Genomic DNA, 14,765 nt, shown 5'->3' on the forward strand with positions numbered 1-14,765 from the left:
ATTCATCAAAATAAAAGGCTTAATTTGAAGATAACTGACAATGTTTAAGATTATTATATATAAAAAGAAGGAAATGTATGTACCTATCGTAGTTAGATCGGGTGGAATTGCATGTGATGCAAGAGACATTGGTTTGAGATTGCTTCAAGCGGCTGCTAATGAGTTGTGTGAGTTGTAAGAGAAAGTAGGAATTGATGAGAGTATAAATAGTGAGAGAATTAGGGTTGGATTGAATTTGATAATACTGACACGTGTGTGTGATGAGATTAGCTCATCACAAGAAGGATCTAGATTTTAGGTCTAGCCGTCAAATTTATGTTAACTGCATGTGGTCACGTTTATGGTTTGTTTGGTCTGAGAGAAACAAGAAGGAAAGAAAGAGGAAGGAGAGAAAGTTTGAAGAATATTCTATTTTCCACTGTTTGATTTGTCATAATAAATGGAAGGAAAGAGAGTATTTGTGTGGAACCCACTAAATTTGTAATCCTCCCAAAAGTGGACAAAAAAATTTGCTGCCCTTGCTTTTTGTTTAAAATGACACAAATGCCTAGGTAAGTTAAAAAAATTACAACTTTGCACACATATATTTTATTTTTATTTGAGGGTATCTATGTCAATTTATAATTATATATCTTTCTTTCCTTTGACTTTCCCTTCTACCAAACAACTAAAAAATCATCTCACTTTCATTCCTCCAACATTCTTTCCTCTTACTTTCTTTCCTTTCACTTTCGCTTCCAATCCAAACAATTAGAGAAAATTTTGTCGTTTAATTAAAATCATTTTTTTTATTTATAGTGAAGCACAAAGATATAAAACTCATAAAACAAAAGGGAGCTAGAGTTATGGTGCAAAGTGTAAAAGTCAGACGATTCAATACCCAATAGAAATATTATTATGGATACAAAATATTAAGATTCAGGACGCAGTTGAATTGCACCCCCACGGCCCCACCCCTCCCAAACACTTTTAGTGTGGTACTGCCACGGGCAGATACTGAAAATAGATAAGTCGAAGCAAATAATCTGATTCAATCGCCATTTATATAACAAACATGGTTGACAGACAATCATTTCTAAACCACATTGTTAAGATACCGCCTTAATGTCCTTCACCGCCTCATACCAAATTTTTGAGTCACCACTAAAAATACAACATATCTAGACTTCCAAATCATTCAAAGAGTTGAATGTGAAATTAGACGGAACCTTTTCCTATATTTTTTACCTATGCATGGTACAAAAAAAAAAATATTACCTATGCAACATAACTATCAATGATCCCATAAAGGTTACTGCATTCGGTCTTAAATACAAGAAAAAATTAAGTTAACAAAATATCTAAGTAAAAATCCGAAGTTGTTTGAGATGTATATATGTAAAAATTCTTGTATTTTTTTTTTCTATTGTTAGCTGCATCACGTTACCTGAATGGGGTATGCCTTAAAACCATAACTATTATCTTTCTCATCACGTGAGTTATGTAGTTTGAAATTGAATGTGATTTTCTTTTAATAGCTTTTTTATATAAAGATTTTCAAGAATCCAAAAATGATGAAGCTACACATATGTTATTTATGTCAAAAATGCATCTAGATGATAAATTTTTCCCATTTGCATATGCAATAATCTTATCATAAAACCTTTCAAACTCTAGATGACCACTCGTGGCTATCTTCTTAGATGACCACTCGTGGCTATCTTCTTAACCCAACGCTTAACATGAAAGCTAAAATCTCGTTTAGAGGTAGTAATTATTAAGTAAACAACAAGAAAACTTAGTAACAAATTAGTTTATTTGCGAACGGCGTGTCCCTTGTACTTTGTTATGTCCACTTCGTGATCTTTGTAATGAAGATGATTGGCACATATTTTTTTCATGTACTGTCAGCATCCAGGCAAGGCAAGCGGCAGGCCTTGAACTCTCCATTTTAAACCGTATGCAACAAATGAGCTCTGCCAAAGATATCATTCTTTCTATTTGCGAAGGCGAGGACGCTGACACTGCTAGAAGGTTTGCGATGTTGCTATGGGTTCTCTGGAATAACAGAAATAATAAGGTTTGAAATGATTCACAGGAGACAGGGCACAATCTTGTTCACCAATCACGACACTTATGGCTGGACTGGTTTTCTATGCAGCGTTTTCAGTAGAGGATTCCACCTACTATGCAGCAGCAGCAGGTTCTAGCTTGGCAAAAACCTCCCACGGGCTGGTTCAAATGCAATAGTGATGCAGGTTTTCATAATGATTTGAATAAAACTAGTGATGGATGGTGCTTGCGTGATCATTCAGGAAACTTTGTGCAAGCAAGTACTAATTGGAGGGAATGACAATGCTCAATAGTCGAAGGGGAATCACTAGCACTACTTGAAGCAATGAAGGCCATGGAGCATAGAGGGCTCACTCATGTTATTTTTGAAACGGACTCCAAGAGTGTGACCGATGCTATTCATTATCTACACGCTGGTTCCTCGGAATTCAGTGCCACTATATGTAACAGTAAACACATTATGTTGTTAAATCAAAACTTTGTGGTTAAGTTTGTTAAGCGACAAGCGAATATGGTTGCTCATACGCTTGCTAGGGCGGCCATTTCTTGATCTAGTCGCAATATCTTTGATATGTTATCTCATTGTATTACTACTTTATTGCTTAATGAAATAATTTGAGTTATTGGTTGTAAAAAAAAAGAGTTTATTAAATGTTAGTTATTATGAGCAATAAAGAATGAAGGTGAGAGAACATGTGGATGTAACATTTATTTTGTACATATATCAATAAAAGGTGTTTTGTGAATGAATGATCGTGAAGTTATCAATGATATGGTGGATAAAGAACTCAATATTGAACACATGTTGAGAGAAAATGAAGAAAAACTTTCTTTGATTATTGAACTAATTACATTTTTCTTCTCACATTTGGTCATGCTTGTGAAATCTTTCTCTTTAAAAATTAAATTTTTTAGTTCTATAAGTATCATAATTGTTGCAATTTTAGCCCAACACTTTTATTTATCATCCCAGAAATGAGGTTTTTGGCCTCAAAATTTGTGAATTTTGTCTAAACAATGTTATATTTGCGCTTCGAAAATGGGGAAATAAATCACTAAATTTTGGGTCAAAGATTGCAATTATTAGAGGTCAAATTGTTGAGTTAGAACTAAAATTATAACAAGTGATATTTGTAACACCCTAACCCAAAGTCCAATAATTAATAAAATATATACTATCATGCATACAAGTCAATTGGTGTCACGCATAAAATTCATTACAAACATACATGACATATCAGACATGTTATTCTAAATTTTCACAACGAAAGAGTTTAATCACACTTTGAAGTCATATTAATTACTTAAAAGTCATCACTACATTAAGAATCATGACTTACAAAATAAGCTAAATATAGTCATAGCTATTACATCACCAAGTTCATACATAATTCAAGTTTTAATTAAGTTCAAAACATCAACTAATAAGTTACACTCAATCCGGTGTTACAAGTATCAGAGGACTCGATTAATACTAAACAAAAAGTCCTAGGGTTGAATCTAATGGAATACAATCCATTCATTATCCTTGCTAACGCTCACCAAAAGCTACTCTTGCTCTATACCTGCGGATACAAAACACATAGAAGCGTGAGATTATAATTACAAGCCATGTTAAGTAAATAAACAAAATATGATGCGCATTAGTTAAATTCGTACAATAATCATTTATTCAATCATCATAATATCATATGCACAATCATCAAGCCCCAATATACATATATCCACCTCACATATTAATTCAAAACAATTATGCGATGATTTCCTAATGCAACTCTAATACATGTGGTATATCATTTTATCTGCACCAAATTTTGGATATCAGTTCATATAACCGGATTATCCACTCCACCAAATTCTCCACCAATTACATGTTATGACTTAATAATGATGCATGAACATGTGTTACATTTTATCTCACCATTATTCACCATAATTTGAACTACATAGTTCACAACACAATATTATTTATTAAAAAAAAAAAATAATATAGTCATCACCTTTAACATTATGAAAGTATTCATAAACACAACAATGTTAATCACTCAAGTATAATTCTGAATTTGTCCGTTGAAAAAATCGCGGTGAAAATTCTATTTTAGTTTTTTATTTTTTTTGCATTTTTTTTGTTTACAATGAATTGGGGATCAAACCCTTCATCAATTTTTTTCATTTGAATGTAGCAAAAATCTTCCCACAACATTAATATAAATTATCTTTCCTTTCCCTTAAATCAAATAATTATATTAAATAATGCCACAAAAAGGACCTGGTATATTGTGTTGGCTAATCAAAGAAATCACAGTTGTAGCAAACTCATCAACAATGAGCATTTCACCGGAACAAATCGTAAAAATCTTCACTTGTTTCACGGTAAAAACAACAAATCAATAGTATATGTTAGTGCACATATGCAAACACAAAATGATATAATGATTAATAATAAACATAGATCTAGATCCAATTCATCATAATAAAAGACTTAATTTGAATATAATTAGCAAAGAATATTGTGGCTAATTGTGTGGGCTAATTGTTGAACTATTGTGTGGGCTAATTGTTGAACTATTGTGGCTTGCACAACAAGCAAGACAGTTTGTTAGTAGTTTAGAACTAACTTGCCCGACAAGCAAGCTAGTTAGTTAGTAGTTTTCAGTTAGTTTGTTATGTAGAGTGATCTTAGGGAATTCAGTTAGCTTGTATTCCTATATAATAAGCCTCTTGGCATGTAACTAAACACTGATTTGAATGCAAAAAGCCATTTTTCTCCAACAAGTGGTATCATCGCCACATCTGGTGGTGCATTCAATCAGAAATCCAGGGAAACACTGTGTGAGCTTGAGTTTTTGTTTGATATTTCTTCTTGAGGGAGGGAATCGTGTGTGGGTGTGCATACACAACATCTTGGTGTGTTCTTTAAACTCAATTGGTGATTTCTTGAAGGTTCTTCAATGGCGGAGAACAAGGATTTTGGTTTTCCAATACCAAAATTCGATGGTCACTATGATCATTGGAGCATGTTGATGGAGAACTTGCTTCAATCGAAGGAATATTGGAGCATTGTAGAAACAGGTGTGCCAATTCTTGCAGCAAATGCTAATGCTGAACAAACAAGAATTGTTAATGAAGCAAGATTGAAGGATCTCAAAGCCAAGAATTATTTGTTTCAAGCAATTGATAGAACAATCATTGAAACAATTCTTGACAAATCTTCATCAAAGGCAATTTGGGATTCCATGAAGCACAAGTATCAAGGATCAACTAAAGTCAAGAGGGCTCAGTTGCAGGCTTTGAGAGGAGAATTTGAAATCTTGCGTATGAAAGATGATGAATCAGTGAATGATTACTTTGGAAGAGTTCTTGCCACTGTCAACAAGATGAAGATTCAAGGAGAAACAATGGAACAACGCATTGTGGTTGAGAAAATTCTTAGATCCATGACTAGAAGATTTAACTATGTGGTATGTGCTATAGAAGAATCAAATAATGTGGAGACTTTGTCTATTGATGAACTCCAAGGATCTTTGTTGGTTCATGAGCAGAAGATGAAACCAGCAAAAGAAGAAGATCAAGCCTTAAAGATCACACATGGAGGTGGAAACTCAACTAGGGGCAGAGGTCGTGGTGGCAGAACTAACCAAGGAAGAGGTAAAAGATTGAATAAAGAAAGCATAGAATGTTATAAATGTCATAAACTTGGTCACTTTCAATATGAATGTCCTGATAGTGAAGATTATGCAAATTATGCTGACTATAATGAAAGTAGAGAGGTTTTGCTGATGGCATTTGATAGATCTTTAACCAACAGTGCAAAGAGTAAAATTTGGTATCTAGATTCAGGTTGTAGTAACCATATGTGTGGAATTAAGGAATGGTTCTTTGATCTTGATACAAATTTTAGAGAAACTGTAAGATTGGGGGATAACTCACAAATGAGTGTGATGGGAAGAGGCAATGTCAAGCTGCAAATGAATGGTTTGACACAAGTCATCACTGCAGTATATTACATCCCTGAGTTGAAAAATAATCTGCTGAGTATAGGACAACTTCAAAAGAAAAATCTCACTTTTGTGTTCAAGAATAACTGGTGTAAAGTTTACCATCAAGAAGAGGGGTTGATTATGTCTTCTCAAATTGCTTCCAACAATCTCTATCCCATTATCACTGAAGCAAAGATGGCATGTTTTCAAGAGAAAATTGAAGACATGAATCATCTGTGGCACTGCAGGTATGGCCACCTTAACTACAAAGGTCTGCAACTCTTGAATCAGAAGAACATGGTAAGAGACTTACCTAAGATAGAAGACTCAAAACTTGTGTGTGAAGATTGCTTAATTGGAAAGCAACACAGAGACAGCATTCCAAAGACTAGTAATTGGAAATCAACAAAGAGGTTAGAATTGATTCACTCTGACATATGTGGTCCCATAACTCCTTCATCCAACAGTGACAACAAATATGTACTTACTTTTATTGATGATTTCAGTAGGAAAACTTGGGTGTACTTTCTGAAAAATAAATCAAGTGCCTTTGACTACTTTAAGAAGTTCAAAAGCATGGTGGAGAAGGAAACTGGTGAAGCTATCTGCTGCTTGAGAACTGATAGAGGAGGTGAATTCAACTCCAATGAATTCAAAGAATTTTGTGAAGAAAATGGTATCAAAAGACAGCTCACTGCAGCTTACACACCACAACAGAATGGGATAGCAGAGAGAAAGAATAGAACCATTATGGATATGGTAAGAAGCATGTTGGCAAGCAAAAGTATACCTAAAGAATTTTGGCCTGAAGCAGTCAATTGGGCTATATATGTGCTAAATAGAAGTCCTGCAGCTGCTATACCTGACAAAACACCTGAAGAAGCATGGAGTTTCAACAAGCCAACTGTGAAACACTTCAAGGTCTTTGGATGCATTGCATACACACATGTTCCAGATGCTCAAAGAAAAAAGCTAGATGATAAGAGTATAAAGTGTATTTTTCTTGGAATCAGTGAAGAATCTAAGGCATATAGACTCTACCATCCACCAACAAAAAGAATCATTATTAGCAGGGATGTGAAGTTTGCTGAACAAGAAAAATGGAAATGGAATGGCTCAAAAGATCCTGCCAACACTATGAGTACAGACAGTGATGAAGAAACAGGTGGAGGAGACAATGTGAATGAAGAACTTACTGACAACACACAGGAAGATACATCTGCAGATGTACCAATCATTGAACACACAGGTACCTCTACTACAAATGCAAGTGCCTCTAATTCAAACTTGAATCAAGGGAGAATTAGAAAGCCACCATCATGGCATGCTGATTATGATACTACAATGGATGAAGAGGATTTTATAGATGAAGAATCTATGAATTTGATAGTCTTTGGTCCCTGTGTTCAAGAAGATCCTGTAAAATTTGAAGATGCAGAGAAAAGTCAAAAATGGAAAGCTGCTATGAAAAATGAAATTGAATCTATAGAGAGAAACAACACTTAGGAACTCACTGACCTCCCTAAAGGAGCCAAAGTTATTGGAGTTAAATGGATATACAAGACCAAGTTAAATGAAAAAGGAGAAATTGAAAAATTCAAAGCTAGACTGGTAGCCAAAGGGTATGCTCAGAAATATGGTACTGACTACAAGGAGGTGTTTGCACCTGTGGCTAGATGGGACACAATAAGATGTTTATTGGCTATTGCAGCAATGAAGGGGTGGATAGTATACCAACTAGATGTGAAGAGTGCTTTCCTCCATGGAGAATTAAATGAGACAGTTTATGTAGAACAACCTTTAGGCTACATAAAGGAAGGAAGTGAGAACAAAGTTTATAGACTTCACAAAGCACTATATGGATTGAAACAAGCTCCAAGAGCTTGGTATAGCAAAATTGAGCAATACTTCACTAAGGAAGGATTTGAGAAATGCCCTCATGAGCACACTTTATTTGTAAAGAGAGATGGTGATACTGATTTGTTGATCATCAGCCTCTATGTTGATGACTTGATTTTTACTGGAAACAATAGTGTTATGGTCAAAAGATTCAAGGAATCTATGATGAAAACTTTTGACATGACAGATTTGGGAAAAATGAGGCACTTTCTTGGCATTGAAGTAATTCAAAGTGAAAAAGGAATTTTTGTATGTCAGCAAAGATATGCTAAAGAGGTATTAGAAAGATTCAAGATGGATAAAAGTAATGCTGTGTGTAGCCCTATAGTAACTGGTACTAAACTCTCAAAGCATGATAAAGGTGAAGAAGTAAATCCTACACAGTTCAAACAAATTGTAGGAAGCTTGATGTATTTGACTGCTACTAGACCAGATCTGATGTTTGCTGTACACATGATAGCTAGATTCATGGAACACCCTGTTGAAACTCACATGATGGCAGCCAAACGAATACTAAGGTACATAAGAAGCACTCTTGAGGTTGGAATTCTCTACAGGAATGACAATCAAACTGAACTCATAGCTTATTCTGATAGTGATTATGGTGGAGATGTGGATGATAGAAAGAGTACATCAGGATATGTATTCATGCTTGGATCAGGTGCAGTATCATGGTCATCAAGGAAACAACCTATTGTCACACTATCTACTACAGAAGCTGAATTCATTGCTGCAGCACATTGTGTATGTCAAGGAATCTGGTTGAAAAGAATACTTGAAAGTATGGGTTTGAAGCAGCAAAAGTGTCTAGATGTTTTCTGTGATAACAGCTCAACTATCAAATTGAGCAAAAACCCTGTGCTTCATGGAAGGAGTAAACATATAGATATAAGATTTCATTTCTTAAGAAATCTGAGTTGTGAAGGAATTGTTGAATTAAAGCATTGTGCTTCTCAAAATCAAATTGCTGACATAATGACAAAAGCTTTGAAGTTGGAATCGTTTGAAAAGCTGAAACAGATGATGGGCTTGTGCAGCAGCTCAAATATAGCAGAAGATGTAAACTTAGTGGATCAGCACAACTAAGTTTAAGGGAGGGAATGTTGAACTATTGTGGCTTGCACAACAAGCAAGACAGTTTGTTAGTAGTTTATAACTAACTTGCCCGACAAGCAAGCTAGTTAGTTAGTAGTTTTCAGTTAGTTTGTTATGTAGAGTGATCTTAGGGAATTCAGTTAGCCTCTTGGCATGTAACTAAACACTGATTTGAATGCAAAAAGCCATTTTTCTCCAACACTAATCAAATAAATCACAGTTGTAGCAAACTCATCAACAATGAGCATTTCACCGGAACAAATCGTAAAAATCTTCACTTGTTTCACGGTAAAAACAACAAATCAATAGTATATGTTAGTGCACATATGCAAACACAAAATGATATAATGATTAATAATAAACATAGATCTAGATCCAATTCATCATAATAAAAGACTTAATTTGAATATAATTAGCAAAGAATAAAAATCATGTATCTAAAAAATAAAATGTACCTATGAAATCATGATTAATAATAAACATAGGATGAAAGTAGAATTGCTTATGATGCAAGAGACATGGGTGATGGGTTTGAATTGAATATATGCAGCGGTGAGTGAGGTGTGAGTGAATGTAGGGATGAAAGAGTATAATAATATAAATAGAGTTAGGGATTGAAATGAATTTGTTGTCACTGACAGTGTGATGAGTCAGCATTAGAAAGTTCTAGATTCTAGGTCTAGCCGTTATCTTTTCTAGTTTGGGTAAGTTTGTTTTTTCTTTCTTTATTAAAATCGATTTTTTTGTTTTTATATATTATTTATAATATATTTTAGATCTAGATTACATGCATGATCACATTTAGAAAAAATATCATATGTAAAATCGAATTTAAAGTAGTTTTTTTTTTCAATTAAATTGCTTTTAATTTAAATCGTTCAATTTTAATCGGACAGTCACATGATTGTTTAAAACCATAAGTTTATGGTTATTCTATCATGTGCAACTTTGCAGATGTTAATAAATTCAAAATAGTAAATTTGCATTGGAACTTGTGCATTTTATATTAAATGTTTGATTTTTTTAATAAATAATTGTTGTTTTTCATTAAATCCTTTTAGAAATAATGATGTTGTTTTGTTTATGTTGTCTTGTCACTATTTTGTGTGTGAGTTTTGTCATTGGCTCTTTGAAACGAAGAAAAAATTGTACACATTAGAAAAACCATGATTATGAAAGCTAGTATTTGTGAGAGATAAAAAAGAATATGGATGATTTATTTATCTTATTTTAGCACTGAATCGAGGTATTCATGAAGAACAAATTGTTACATTTCGATACCGTCAAGAACTAGCTTTGTTTTTTTTTTTTTTAGTTTTTTTTCTGTTACAAAAAGATTACTACGTTGTTTACTAGAATTAGTATGTAACATAATTTTGTTTATATATACTATCCCCTGCAACTATGGTAGCAACTGAAACCAAAGTTACCTGATCAAAAAATTCCAGGGATCCCATGATCACTCGTAAAACAAGCAAGAAGGCATCTTTATTAGACCACTCGTAAACACTTTTCTATTTCATCCGCAGCCTTTGCGTCGATAACTCCATTATTGAAAATCACCTCATTTCTCGACTTCCAAATCTCCTATAAGGTTGCAAGCCAAATCACCCAAAAACCTTTCCGCTTCATTTTATGACCAACTGTACCACTAATACCTTCAAAGAGAAAGAAGAGATAATTAGGCGGAATGATGATAACCAAACCGAGCCATAAAAAAAAATCCATAACCCAAGTAGAAGAAACATTAGGGTATAGTATGTAATAATTAACCTCATAATTTCTAAGGATAAAAAGGGAAAATGACAGCTAAAATAGTCCACCTTACTCTCACTTATCTAAGCTGTTGCTTTTTTAAATCACCATCATCATCTTCTAGTAGAAAAAAGCTTTTTTACATCTGGCGAAAATCACTTTTTACATCTGAAAAATGTCAGATGTAGGCGCACGAGACTTAGTAAGTATATACGTTTTACATCTGGCGTAGTCAGATGTAAAAAAACACTTTTTACCTCTGACCAAGGCGAAAATCAAATATTATTTTTTTAAAATTAAATTGGACCTTTTACATCTGACCAAGTCCACCAGGTGTGAAATCTTAACTTTATTTAATTTTTTTTTCAAAAACCTGCTTTTTTTTATATATATTTTAAATCCTTTTTTTTATTATTAAAAAAATCTAACCCACAATGCCAACAATATAACATAACTTGCATCAAGAACATAATACTAAAATTCAACATTCAACATCCATAGCCAAATTCAACATTCAACATATATATATATATAGTAATAATGTCATTAAAGTACAACCATTGAAATCCAAAATACAAAACATCATAATAATTAATACTAATTCAACCAAAATACAAATCAAAACATCATCATAATTAATACTAATCCATTGTAACTTCACACAAACCTAGCTAGCTAGCTCCTAATATTTCTCATCGGCATCATCATAATCTACCTCAGGATTATATAGGTCAAGAAAACAAGTTGCCCAGCGGTCTCGCAAATCATACAGCTCCTTAGAACATAGCAAGCAAGTAATAACATCTGAAAACAGGCACACTCGAAGAACAATCCATGGGAAAGCAGAAATCGAAATTACCTGCATCAATCTATATCCTAGAGTATCCAAAGTCTTCTGCATCAATGTCCTAAAACAAGCTAGCATATAAAACAAAGCATTATAAAAGAAAATAAAAGTGATTCAATATAACCATTAACGGTGTAGGTGTTGTATCGCCGACACATATCGGTACTCCTTCAATCTGAAGTTTAAATACTACGCAGAGCATAAACAATTCTAAAAAACATACTAACCGAATTCAAATTAAACACTTACCCTTACCAACATAGCTTTCTCTTGCTATGAAAAATCCCATAAACTGTGGGAGCCTTTGTAAGCCAATTCATCATGAAATTGTACGCATCCTCAACTGATACAACTAACCACACTGCAAAATTTTAGTTTCATAAGTTGACTATAAAATAAAACTAGTGTAGCTCCTATTACACCACTAATTGTAACCAGTTTGGCCAAACAGAGTTAGTTAACTATAAAGACGATAGATAATATATATCCAACCATCAAATATTTCAATTTTTCTAGAGTAACCAACCAAATCAAAATGCAGCAACATGGGAAGCATAACAACTAGTACTAAACATTAGTCTTGAGCCATTTATATATTAATTATCTAAAACAATAATATTGAAGTTTCAGCTTTTGCAGTAAAACTAGATAAATATATTTGAGGATGTTTTTGTAATTTTTATTCATTCAGAGACTATAAAAATTATATCAAATAAAAGCGTTCATTCGGGGTTTAGAAATTCATTCAGCGTTCACTTTATGAAAACATGATCATCATAATCATTCATTCAGGGTTTAGAAATTCAAATTAACATTGTAACATTGAAACATTATAATAAAGAAAAATAATGAATTGAGGGTAAAATGAAAATTGAAAACTTACTTGTTTCTTCAGCTTTTCTTGAAGCCATAGTAAAATCATGAACACCACTTCTTGAATAATTCTCCATGATGATCATCAACAATCAAAATCAACAACAATAGTCAATAGAAGAAAAACAAGAAATCTAAAAGGCCAATCTTTGTTCTTCAAAATTGATCACAGAGTGAAAAACAATGAAACCCAAAATTGCATTTTTCTTCGAAGCTAAAGAATGAAAAGAGAAAATAGCCTACATATAGTGTATTGAAGAAAAAACCACCCAACACAAGATCGATAATTAATATAAGATTACTCTAGCAAACTGCATAACTACAACTACATGCAAACATGGATAATATTATGCCTTGACACAGATGGAACGAACATCATCTTCACTTACTATAATACTATATGATAAAACAAAACAATAATTCAAACTAAAATTGATCAAAACAACTTATGCATTGAAGAAACAAGCTAAGTATGCAAAGTACTCACAGGCCTGATGGCCAAAAAGTCCTTTTGCATTTGAGACTTTTGGTAAATAGTTTTCTGATAATCTGAACTTTGACCAATCATCTCCAACTCACTTTCATTCCAAAATATCTATAAAAAAAAAATCACAAATCACATGAAAAAATTTATGAGTAACCATATATTAAATATTTGAAAACATAAAATTGACATTTGAACAAGTAAATTGGTACATTATAAACATGAACCAGAAAAAAACCATAGTTTCTACACTTCCACAAGAATACATTAGCAGCTGGAAATCACAAATAGACACACTATATAGGTGATGTAGTTCTGCATATACTACTTTTTCATGATAAGGATTACTAGTCCAAATGCTTTTTAAGAAACAAATAACATAAATTCCTAAGAAAGCTTTAACAATACATTAATTCTTAAGAACTTTTATTCACACATAAAATTGATTTATATAATGATGGCCAGTGAAGCATTCAATATCTTAATTAAGTATTTGGTTATTGGATAGTGACACATCACATAAAAGTATAGTAATTGAAATTTTCTTCTTCGTTGTCTTATCCTTTCATTATACTCTCGAGACTAGTAGCATACAAAGTGAGTTTAGAACTAAATAAGAAACAAAGTAAGAAGCAAAAGATAGGACATACAAAAACAATATGATTCTTGTGAGTCTCCTAAAACAAACATGTATGCTAGAGGAATTTCAAAACGAAGACACCTAAAATCAACTAAGAAACAGTTCCTCATAAAAACATGATTAAGCTCATGTAATGGAAATACAAAACTCCTCTATAAAGAACTATACATCATGTTATTAGAAAGGACAATTTTAACAATCTTACACTTCTAAAAGAAACTCTTCTATAACTCCCTCACACTTTAGCATGTCACATTCAAACACTCCAAACTGAAGCTTTCGTTGTGGTTCCAAGGCTTCACCAACATCACTTCCAAACTAAATAGCAGAGGATAGACTTTCCACACCATAGATAGTAACCATGAAAAATGCAAAACAAACAGGACATTAAAACAAAGTAAATCACAGTGAGGAGGCACAACAACAGAAAAATCAAAACAAAATAAATAAATAATAACTTTAGAACAACCAAAGTGCATTAGAACAAATGGTTACCTTTGACGAACGAAGAATCGGCGAATCGGCATCAACGAAATCGGTTGAAGTGGAAGAATGAACCTTCGATGGTGGTACCAATTCTTCAAGAGATTTTGCGCGAACAGATGTCTGGAATTTGTGGATGAATCGACACTGGGTTAAGGATTTGGGGACGAATCCATACTAGGGTTTGAGATTTAGGGAGAATCGCCAATTGATATCGGGATCGTCACGGTTGAAGGATGAGTTGACGGTTTGCGATGTTGCGTTTCCCTTACGAGTGAGAGAAGGTTTGATTTAGAGCTAGGGTTGGAGATTACGAGTGAGAGAGAGGACGGATGAGAGTGAGAGAGAGAGAGAGAGAGAGAGAGAGAGAGAGGACGGCTGAGAGTGAGAGAGGGAGACGGCGGTGCTTGGAGGAGACGGCGGAGAGTCGATTTGGGGTTGCAGCTGGGTTCGATCGATTTGGAGAAGATGGTGTTTGGTGATATCGCGTAAGATGCGTTTGGTGAGAAGATAAGATTTGCCTTTCTTTTACTTGGTTCTATTTTTTTTTTTTTATTCATACTGACTTTTTACATCTGTGGCTATATATGGCCAGATATATTTATATTTTAGATAATTTTCGCCATAATTACAGGATTGCCACCGCGTTCAGTTATG

General features: G+C 33.5%; 1 long non-coding RNA gene across 1 annotated transcript; it reads right to left on the minus strand.

Moving 5' to 3' along the window:
- Nucleotides 1-11,398: 11,398 nt before the first annotated feature.
- LOC123910599 lies at nt 11,399-14,209 on the minus strand. The gene is made up of 4 exons (XR_006810241.1): nt 14,121-14,209; nt 13,831-13,962; nt 12,512-13,096; nt 11,399-11,989 (listed from the first exon to the last, which is right to left on the minus strand). It is a non-coding gene; the product is annotated as an uncharacterized LOC123910599 (long non-coding RNA).
- Nucleotides 14,210-14,765: the final 556 nt, after the last annotated feature.

The sequence above is a fragment of the Trifolium pratense genome, linkage group LG2, assembly GCF_020283565.1.
Source record: "Trifolium pratense cultivar HEN17-A07 linkage group LG2, ARS_RC_1.1, whole genome shotgun sequence".
Lineage (NCBI taxonomy): Eukaryota > Viridiplantae > Streptophyta > Magnoliopsida > Fabales > Fabaceae > Trifolium > Trifolium pratense.